The sequence below is a fragment of the Triticum dicoccoides genome, chromosome 3A (genome assembly GCF_002162155.2).
Source record: "Triticum dicoccoides isolate Atlit2015 ecotype Zavitan chromosome 3A, WEW_v2.0, whole genome shotgun sequence".
NCBI lineage: Eukaryota > Viridiplantae > Streptophyta > Magnoliopsida > Poales > Poaceae > Triticum > Triticum dicoccoides.
Window position 1 is genome coordinate 728,156,581 of NC_041384.1, and position 10,024 is coordinate 728,166,604.

The window sequence follows — 10,024 nt, forward strand, 5'->3', positions numbered from 1 at the left end:
CGCGCCCTGTCTCTCCGCCACTGAGCACTGAGGGAGAGGTGATATGAAGAGGCGAGATGGGTACTATCACTGGAGAGAATTATATAAACGCAGTTCAAGAGACTTAAGGAGTCAGCATGAATAGGCGATGTGATGCAACACGGTCTCCGGGGAAGAGATGTGCGAGGGGGAGCCCGATCTTCACGGCGTAGGATCGATGAATGGAGGGGATAAATAGCTGCGAGTAGCAAAAAGAAAGCTCTTGGAAGGAGGGAAAATGGTTTGAGTTTCTAGACTCGTCAATTGTGAAGGATCCATACACTAATCCACACCCAACTATTCTCGTTCACAACTGTATCCTGCTTTCTCCAAACATTTCTACATTATTTCAAAGCATGAATAAACCTAACACAGGCAGACCAACCAACTAAATAAAGCTGGTTGAAAGGTACTCACTCAAATGATTGAAATTAGCAAAAACTAGTCCATTGAGCACGCCTTCCAGTAGAAGACCTTTGCATGACCTCTTCTTTCTTTCCCATCCTCTCCAAGACCTTGGCAACCTCCACGTCCCTCTCAGAGTCGAAGTACACAAAGTCGGTGTCTAATATGCCTTCCGTGTCATTGAGTCCACCATGAGTAATGTCGCGCGAGAAATAGTCGAAGGAATCATCCGGATATGCCAGCTTACATGCGGACTCCTGGCCGTAGTAGCAACGACCTGTTGGCAGAACTGAATTAGCATCAAATGAATGCACATTTATTTAGAGAAGTTTGCACCCAAAATTTGAAGATACAGTAACACTCTTATAAAATACTGGAGAACTCAGCATAATAAGGTTAAAAGTCTACTTAATTAGGAGTTTAGGACTTACCCATGCGATAAGGTTGGGGCAGAGGGCAGCATACGGAGTGCTTTGACTGATCTTGATATGCCCACCAAAACTCGGCAAAGAAAAGCGTGTTCTTGGACGTCGATTTGGTAGCCGCCATGAAATTGACGTGGTAGCATTGATCCTGGTGACCGGTTAATGTTATGGCTACACCGCATATAAAATCCAGATCATATTTTGGTTCTGAAGGACAGCGATGCGCGTATTCCAGCAGTAGCTGTTCAATCCTGCCGCGAATGAGCATAGGTCTCCCTTTTCCTCGTGAGAATGCTCACTGCCGTCTGGCAGAGTCTGGGAGCCGGCAGGATCATCGCTGTCTGGGTTTCCTCTTTGAGGATGTTGTATATCTGGGTCAAAGACTGATAAGAGAGCGCAGTATTGTTGGCCGTGGCACTCATCATCAAGGACCGGATCTGGTCTAGCTTCGTCGGCGCCAAGGATGCAAGAAATGTTGCCCAAGCGGACGCTTGCGGGTGACGGGCGGCAGCGGCGGCGCTGGGAAAAGGGTTGGGAGAGTTGCGATGTAGATGTGGCTGTAACATGGTGGCCAAGTCGCACTGCGTGTAGCAGAGGTACTTCAGGATCTCGTGCAACGGTAGCTGCTGTCCGGAGGTGGCGCGGAGGAGAGCTATGAGGCCGTGCAGGGAGCAAGTGATCACCCGGAGCATGGTGAGGGTGTCGAGGATGTCATGCGCCTGCATCCCACGATCAGCCATGGGGAGCGGGAAATTGGCGTCATACCAGACGGCGCTGAGGATGATGTTGGAGACAGGGTCCATGGGGCCGTAGCAGTGGCCGGAGAGGAGGACGCCGCGGACATGGTAGCGCGCGGCGTAGCTTGGCAGCATGGCGAGCGCCCTGAGGTAGAAGCCATGGATGGTGCCCAGGAGGGACATCTCCAGAAACAGTACGTACGGGCATTGTCGGGCGTCGTCCACGTCAAGAGACCCCACGTACACGCAAGGGGAGTCGTGCGGCCCCGCCGTCGTGTCTGTCGCCGACGGTGGTGCTGTCGAGTAAGAGATTAGCGTGGACTGCGTGTCTTGAGGACACCGTAGAGATGCGATGTGGTCGCCGGCTCGCTGGACAATGGTGGTGTACGCGATCCGGCCATCTCCAAGGTAGATGCAGCTCGTAGTGCCTTCTTCAAGCGGCGGCAGTGACCGCAATGTCGCCATGGCGGAGATGTCGTCTTGGTGGCGCAGCACGTGGAGTATGGTCTTTACGTCTTGGACATACAGCCTATTTCGACCGCCGCCGTGTCGTAGGATGGGGGAGCGACACGAGGCTGTCCGGCGAAGGGTGCTGCATGCGCATCGCCGCGAGCCTGAGAGACTGCCGCGTCCTTCCGGAGCGAGGATCCGGCGGCGCAGGGCGGGCAACGTAGAGCTCGTGCTCGACGAGCTGGACCGCCATGGCGAGGTCGGCACGCGCCCAGACAAGGTACCGCCCGGCTTGCTCCTCGCTGAGCAGCCCGAAGTAGGCCCGCATGAACTCGAGGAGGCACTCGCTGGACCTGCACGCGACGCCGTGACATGCATGCTTGCTCGCGTTTCGGCGGCCCGACCGCATCCTGAGTCCCGGAACGTGGCGGAGGATGACGCGGATGACGAGGATGACGCGGAGGGCCTCGAGCGTGGCGGCCTCGAGCGGAACGCCTCCTCGATTCTCTTGATCGCTAGGTTTTGAAAAGGCTGTTTTTTTTTTTGTGTGAAGAGTTTTTTTAGGGGTTGTGAAGAGTTTTGTAGGCTAGTTTATTTCCTTTTCTAAGCGAACGGGCCGGGGTGTTTGCTTTGAGCCCATCTCATGTCAAACGAGGGGAACCCTTCAGGCCTTTCAGTCAAACAACAAAATAAAACACGAAATCACTAATTAAGGATCACTCGTTGCAAAGAACACTCCATCTTCCCAGATCATGACAAGTGGCGCACATGCAGCGCGTCATTTGTCGTAACTTGGGTGTTTTTTCCTTTTTTTCGTAGATTCGTTTATTCAAAACGTTTTATCTCTTAAACCGTGCGTCCAAATCTCAAACCGTTTTCACCATTGGATTCCTCGCGTCGAGATCTTCAAAACTAGATTCCGTGTTGATAGGTTTTGACGAACTTTTTTTTAGAAAAAACCGGACGAAAAAACCACACCGGGAGCACAGTTTTTTTCCTTTCCGAAAGAGGCACGCCCGTGCCTCTCGCGAAATCACAACCGTGCCTCTCGTAGAAGCAAAACCGTGACTCTCGTAAAAAGAAAAAAAAACAGAAAACACATTTTTTCCCTTTCCGAAAGAGGCACGCCCGTGACTCTCGCGAAAGCACAATCGTGCCTCTGGCAAAAGCAAAACCGTGACTCTCGCGAAAGAAAAAAAACAAAAAACGCATATTTTTTCCCTTTCCGAGAGGCACGGCCGTGACTCTCGCAAAAGCACAACCGTGCCTATCGCGGAAACAAAATCGTGACTTGCGAAAAAAATAGAAAACGCGTTTTGTTTTTCCCTTTCCGAGAGGCACGACCGTGACTCTCACGAAAGCACAACCGTGCCTCTCGCGAAAGTAAAACCATGACTCTCGTGAAACAAAAAAAAACAGAAAACGCGTTTTTTTTCCGTTTCCGAAAGGCACGGCCGTGACTCTCGCCAAAGCACACACCCGTGCCTCTCGCGAAAAAAACGTGACTTTTCACGAAAGAAAAAAAAGTAAACATGTTTTTTAGCGCAATTTTTTTTTTGTCGAAACGGTAAGGAAGACTGGGGAAAAACCAAAACGTCAAAAAAACCCGGGAAAACCCCTTTAAAAAGCCGAAAACACGTGCGAAAAAATAAAAAAAATTCTGAAGGAAGCATCCAGAACGCGACACGTAGCGAACGGCTGAGAGCACGCCAAGTGGCGCTGATCATTGCGAGGCTTCCGAAGGAGCGCTCGTTAACTAGTTGCTCCCAATAAAACAAGCCTTGAAATGTTCTCATGTCAACGAGGGGGGCGTCACTTGTGGCTGTCCTCACCTCCTGATCATCTTTGTATCCCTATGAACATTTTTACATGAAAATAAAGAGCGCATTTCCACTTAGAAAAAAATCTAGAACAAATTTGCATTTGACATCTAATTAACAAAAAACAAATTGCTAAAAAAACCAAACACAAACAAAATTGACGTCCTTTTGTAAAAATAATAATGCTTTGGTGTTTAGAAAACAATTAGCATGTTCCAAAACAACAAATTTACCATGGTCGAAACAATAAATATGCCATAGTCTAAATAATTAATGTGGCATTGTTTAAGAGGAACAAAATTTGCCATGATCAAAAAATAAAATTTGCCATGGTCCAAAAAATATATATTTGCCATGGTACAAAAGTAATATTTTGCATGATGATTTAATTAACAATGCCATGCTTTGTATGAAAATTGCAATATAAAATAGAATGAACTGTGTACACATAAAATTTCAAAAAGAAATACTATAGCTATGCTATAACTGTTATGATTCTTAAGGCTGTGAAAACCAAGAGGCTCATAGGAAAACTCATGTGCAAGTGTATAATTATAAACGGTAAAATAGATTCCTAATCTTTCCTCTAGGACTAGTTCAAGTGTTGCATCATGGTTATTTTCTGATCATGGGCATATTTAAGTGTAACGATGATGCCGACAACTTTGAGGACACAATGTTAGAAAAATACTTGTGTTGAATTGAACCAAGCTGATTGTTATACTATGAGATCTTTTCTAAGTGTTTGATGAGTGCATTTTCTCAGGAACTCGAGAGTGTAAGCTCCCTAGTATCCAGGTAATTGAACTCGGTAGGGCACGGAACCGTCAAACATTGCCCAGTGCCCGTTAAAAGGGATTTGGGGACTAGACGGCGGGCGTGGGAGCGAGCTCGGCAACCGCAGCTTCTTTTTTTTTGGGAAACGGTTGGGGCCGGCGCACCGGCTGAAAATTCCGCCGGTTCGCGCGCCAGGCTGGCCCCAGCGTCCACGAAAACAACTCTCGAGTAAGACACGTGTATCTGATGGGGCTTACACGTGTATCTGATGGGGCTTGCACAACCGCCCGCTCTCCCATCCTTATCCTTTTCCCTGGTCCTTTTTTTTTCTTTCTTCTACCTTTGGCCGAGACTTCACAGCCATGATTTTTCTCTCTCTCCTTCCAGCTGCTCACGAACCACTGCAAGCTCCCGTCGCCGCCGGCAGCCACCGTTGCTGCCGTTTTGCCGCTCCTACTCGCCGGCCACCCGTGCCGACCGTGCTCGTCCCACGGCCGCGCCATGCTTCTGTCATAAGACTGCAGCTCACCAGCCAGCCGGTTCCAGCTCGCGGCGACCGTGGCTGCAGTATCTCCCTACGTCACCGCCTCCTCTCGTCGCCGTTGTCCTCTCGTCGCCGTCGTCTGCTCAGACAATCACTGCCTCCTCTCGTCACCGTTGATTTTTTTTGCTACAACCATGTTTTGATTTTGTTGGAACCGGCCCACGTTTTTGCTACCACAACCCCCCTCCCCCTCCCAAGAATCTGCTACCACGCTGATTTTTGCTGCAACCGACAAACCATTTTGCTACAACCGTTTTGATTTTTTGTTACTACCAGTGTTTGTTGATTTTTGCTACATCCATCTCCGTGACATGCGAACTATACCTTCTGTTTCCCCATCATTTTTTTGCTACAACCATATTTTGATTTTGCTGAAACCGAAGATAATTTTTGCTACATCCACCCACGGCGGTGTTGGTCGACGGGGGCGATGGCTTTTTTGCTGCAACTGTCTTTGATTTTTGCTACTGCTGGAGATGCCATTTGCTACTACCAGAGTCTTGTTGGAAGCATCAAGATTTTTTGCTGTCACCCTTGTTTTTGTTTTGTTTTTGCTGGAACCAGCCTAAAAAATGCTACCACCGTCTTTCGATTATGCTGGAACCGGCATTTTTTTCTGCTTCAACCATGGATGATGCACCAGAGTGCTGCAACCATGGACAGCAACAGAGGCGAGGTACACTGCAAGCTTGCCGACCGGTGTTTGCGGCCGGCGACTGTTGGCCATCGGAGTTGCAACCGCCTCCACCAGAGCTGCAATCACGCGTGTACGGAGCTGCATTCGTGTAGCCGACGAGGAACGCGAGAGGCGACAAAGGCGGGTGGTGTTTTGCTTCGCCGGCGGCAGCGAGCAGGTGCTGCGGTGGTCCAAACGAGGGCAGTGTGGGCCAGCGTGCGGGATCTCGCCAGCAGCGGCGGCGCTCTGTTTTTTTCTCCTCTTATTTTCCCGTGTGGGGAGGATGAAGAAAGGGGATGCGGGACAGATCTGACGGTTACGGGCGCCCAGATCGTGCGGCTCTGAGTGGACCGGCTGAAAGTTGCGCCGGCGCACCGGCGCCTATCACCGCCCTTTTTTTTTTGTTCAGGCTGGACGCGGCCCGGGCTGACACGCAACGCACGGTAGATGCAGGCCCATGTGAGAGCCCACAGTTGGAAAACGAGCGCACTCCCACTCCGCCGCCGTCCTCCACTGAATCGAGTGGCTGCTCCTCCCCCACTCCCCACTCTGCCGACTATCTCCGGGCCACGCCACCTGCAGCGGAGGATACATTGGCGCGCGAGGAGGGGAGCGGAGCGCGCACCGGCGCCCGGCGGAGAGGAGCTCGCGCGGCCGGCGAAGTCATCGTCCTTCCACTTCCGGACGCGGATGTACGAAATCACCTCTCTCTCCCTCCTTTTTTTCCTCATGGTTTAAGACAGTTCCCCTTGCAGTGCAGAGCTTTGTGGTCGATCAGCCCCCGATCCGTAATCCATAAGCCTCGAAGGAACAATCTGCAGTCCCAATCCATAATCCAGTGGTGAGTGGCCCTTATACAGCCTTATAGATTTATTTATATTATTGCGGGGGTAGATTCTTTGTTCAGATTGAACAAAAAATACTGGATTTTGCTCACGCTAAACAGTAAACAGCGTGTTGAGTTCAAAATTTTCGGGTGCCTGTCCAAGTGAAGTAGTGAACTATCAAAATGAAGAGATACCAAGCGTGTTTGACCTGGAGTAGACTTTCTGAAGTTCCAGCTTATCCCCTGATATCTGAATGGCTACTTATGTTATCTGAACTTTGAAATTTTGAGCATTTAGATCTGTTTTTCATTTTCAAGCGCACACTTGATGCTTACATGCCTTTGATTTTGCTGCACAATTTTCACAACATGATCACAAGAGCTGCTAAAATGGACGGTGGCATTCCCTGTGTTATTAGCTCCTGATGGCTTGATGCCGCAAACAAATGCGCATATTCTTCTAGCTTTTACATGTTTGGAAACATGGTAATGCTTGCCAGCAATGACATGTACCATAATTATTTTTCACAATTATCTTCTGTCTGGTCTGCCATAGAAGGGGTCTTCTAGAGGCAATCTTTTCATTAATTAGTTATTTTCAAGCTCTTTTAGTGTAGCTTCCATAGGGTGTATTGATATGGAGGTCAATACTGTATTTAGCTTTTATACACCACACCATGCTTTTCCACTGCTGGTTGCTACGGTAGGCTTGAAGAAGATTTGAATCTCCAAAAGATTTTAATCCTCAAGTAGCTGCATTAATTGAATCTCGCTGGGCAAAGTATGTGTTCCATATATATATATGTGCCTTTCATATTTTCGTCCAAATCAATTCCATTGACGTGCAAGGCTACCTAGAATATTACTGAAAAAGGCTTTCACCCCGCTTTATATATAAAGCAAACCACCGAGCATAAGGTTCAACATAGTACCCAACAAGCACACAGACACACACGCCGCACGCAAAGTAGCACAACACACAGTAAGAAGGTTCTGCTGAGGACACAACTCAACAAGCCCAAAGAAAATAAAAAACGCAGCACAGGCGGCGGCGTAGGAGGAGAAGATCTAGTCCGGCTCTGATGGTGGAGGGGGAAGCGTACCAGTCAGAGCGCCATCGCCCTAAGATGGGCAATGATGGAGTTGATGGCGTCTCGATCCCGGGGGCGGGTAAGCGGCCGCCAAAGCTGCAAATAACCACACCATTTGAACACATCGGTCAGTAGCACTTCGCAGAGGTATATGCTGAATCACAAGCTTATTCCGAACCGTCCACGGCGTCCAGGCAAGCACCCCAATGGCCAGCCACCTAATTTGGCCAACCGCGGGTGGTAAGGCCTAGAGTTCGGCGAAGAGATCAGGGAAGTTGTTGTGGCACCAACTTCCACCCATCACTTCACGGAAACAACTTCAGAGGAACTGCGAAGATACGCAGGAGAAGATGATGTGGTTCTAGTCTTCCTCCATCCCACAGAGCGGACACAGCCCATCACCGGGGCCATTGCGCTTGAGCATGCACCTCCACACTGGAGGGAATACGGCCGCGAATCCATTGCCACAGGAAAATCTTAATCTTCAGCGGAAGCCGGATCTCCAAGATCGCCATGAGAGGCTCTGGACCCAGAGACATCATGATGGCCTGGTAAAGGGATTTAGTGAAACAACTTCAGAGGAACTGCGCAGATACGCAGGAGAGGTGGTCACTAGCCTGCTCCACTACGGGTTCATGTAGGGCAATGCAGTCGATGAGGTCTTGCCAGGCGAGAGTCTCCATAGGCCCGAACGGCCGCCGGAACGCGAGGTGCCCTAAGCCAATAAGGGCCACCGCAACAAAGATCCTAGGTTCGACCGTGATAGCGAACAAGTATGGGAGACCCTCATCTGCTAATATCATGGAAACCTTGAGACCTTAATTAATAAGATTTCGGTGTTGTTAATCTGTTCAGGCTCGTAGCAGTTCGGTATTGTTACAGAAATGAGCGTTTCCATAGGGTTGTCGTGATAACTGACATGGAGTTCTAATTTTTTGTATAGTCTGCTCATAATGGATACGTTCACTGACCATGGACCATACTCATGGCTAAGAAAAGTTCTTTATTTTAGACTTTGAAGTAAAATTTATCTAGCAACCCCCTTTGATGACTTAAGGTGTGTTTCTATTTTATTTTCTTCAATATTATCAAGAGTTATTGAATTGTTGAATGAGAGTTTAACAATTTCGAGAGAAGGTTGTGATTTTAATTAAATGCAGAATTGTTGAATTTTTCTTGAACACAGAACTGTTGATAACTTGATAAATTATGTCAATCAATCATGAACCATTAAGTTTGACTGACCCTTGTTTCCTTTAGTGACCGTTAGTGCGTTTGTCCGGTGTCATGTGAGCTGACGGCTGCTGCTGTTAATACTCCTGAGCTACAGTCTGTAGGAGTGTTGTTTCAGAGTAATTTACACAAAACCACCACACTTAGGGCTAAGATAACAACTTAGTACCAGATCTGTGCCAGGGCACAAAAAACCACCAAAATTGTGCCTAACCTTGAGAAAACAGCGAAACTGACAAGTTGGGCCCACCTGTCGGGTTGACGTGGCGTGCTTGTGTGGACAATCTGCTGATTTGGACGATGGTCCCACCTATCAGTGACTAAAGTGTTTTTTTGCATTTTCCTTTTTACTTCTTCCTTTTTCTCCTAGGCATTTCAGCAAACAGGTTATGGGCGACGCCCGGAAATTTCACCTGTTCGCCGGTCGCTGTCGGGGTGCCATGCTCTCGAGGTAGACCAGGCTCGGTGCTAGCCTTTGACCGCAGCCACTACCAGGCGAGCCCGTCTTGTCCGCACAGCCAAGGGTGCACCATGGAGCCGACACACACCGCACAGCCGAGGCCACGCCGGCGGCGCACCATGGAGCCAGCAGATGCAACCGCAGCAGGGAGTAGCTCGGGCGGAGCCATGGTGTTCTTCTGCGGTTGTGGAGGCCGCGGTGGTCTTAGGCTGCTCGTGGTCGGCAGGGGCCGCCCTTGTCAAGCGTCGCCGCTGCTAGCGCCCCCGTGGCCAACGGCCCAACATGCCGCAAGAGAAGACTGTGGGAATGCGCGGCAAATGCATTGGTGGCGCACGACCGGAGCAACGGCGAGACGAGAGGTAGTCTGTGCGGCGGCCATGGGCTCGTGCGGCGGTTGGTGGAGCAGCTCGGAGCGACGCCATCTGCAGAGCTTCGGGAGGATAAGGTGGGCGGCGGGCTGCCTTGGCCTACGGTGGCCCAGGGGGACTGCCTCGAGTGGTCCTTGACCCTGGTGGGATACGATGGGGAGAGAGAAATAAAGATGAGGAAGAAGAAGAAAATA